Source organism: Anoplophora glabripennis, unplaced genomic scaffold, assembly GCF_000390285.2.
Source record: "Anoplophora glabripennis isolate ALB-LARVAE unplaced genomic scaffold, Agla_2.0 scaffold1299, whole genome shotgun sequence".
NCBI classification, from domain to species: Eukaryota; Metazoa; Arthropoda; class Insecta; order Coleoptera; family Cerambycidae; genus Anoplophora; species Anoplophora glabripennis.
The window spans coordinates 47,887-49,164 of record NW_019417378.1 but is presented as its reverse complement, the minus strand read 5'-3'; positions in this window follow the sequence as shown (position 1 = coordinate 49,164).

The window sequence follows — 1,278 nt, the reverse complement described above, 5'->3', positions numbered from 1 at the left end:
AGTAGATAAACTATGCCGATTGAAACTCAATTTGCATAATTTTGGGTTGAAAATGGATGTCCCGGTAGACGGGCTCTGGAGGGGACTTCTTGATTTTGAAGTTGACGTCCAAAAAGATATTCGTGGTTTAAAATAGTCGAAAATAAGGCCATCAATAGCCCACAGTTCATTCTGGCTCAATTTGCATAATTTTGGGTAGGAAATGACTGTCCCGGCAGACGCGCGCCAGGGGGGTCTTCTTGATGTTGAAGATGATGTCTAAAAGGGTATTTGTGGTTTAAAATAGCCGAAAATAGGACCACCGGTAAGTGATTCATATTATTTGGGCTACCCTGTAGCCTGCAAATGCATGCAAATAACTGCAATAAACGAGATCGGCCGTCTAAACTCGCCGAGGTCGACGGTAAGCCATTCACTTCGCTGCTTAATTAGACCAGGTGTCCTTACGTTCTCATTTAAGTGCAACATATTATATTTTTATAAAGATATCCATTACTGTTTCTACATACAAATTAGGTAATAATAAATAACTAGTAATAACTAAGTATAATTTGCTGATGCAATGAGGATATTCGAGTACAGCACGTTTGACTTTCAAAAAAATGTCTTTAAGTTTGTATATATAAACAGAAAATTGTTTCTATATATAAACGAGAAATTTTGACTTTAATCAAAGTTATAGTGTCTTTGTAAGTAAAGTACAACAGTTAATGTAGAGTGTTTTCGTCAACTACCGTAATATACAGTGACAATGAAGAGATCTATGTTATTTAGATAATAATTATTGTAGAAATAAGTATATCTCGTCTGTTATTGAAACAAAGTAAGTATATCAATTTTTTTTAAAGATTTCTTATTTATTCAATAATAATTTATTTGAGCACTGATATTTTCAGTATGACTTAATATTTGTTATATAATTCTGTTTAACATCTTGTTTCCCAATCACATATTATAGTATAGTAGCGGTCGCGATTCTCGTGAGAATATACAGTGATCATGAAAAATTAGGATAATATTTAGATAAATATTTTTAAAATAATTATCCAATATATTATAAAGGTTTCTATTTGTACGGAAATCTAATTGAGCAAATAATATAATAATAATATTTATTATCTCCAATTTAAAGTACCATGGCATAACATTTGACAAACATTTTAGGATGATTTAATGTTTATAACATAATTGTGCTTAACCTCTTCTTAAACTATTAAAGCAAAGAAAAAGGAGTGGAAACTATCCGACATTACTCAGATAATTAATATTTCATGTTAA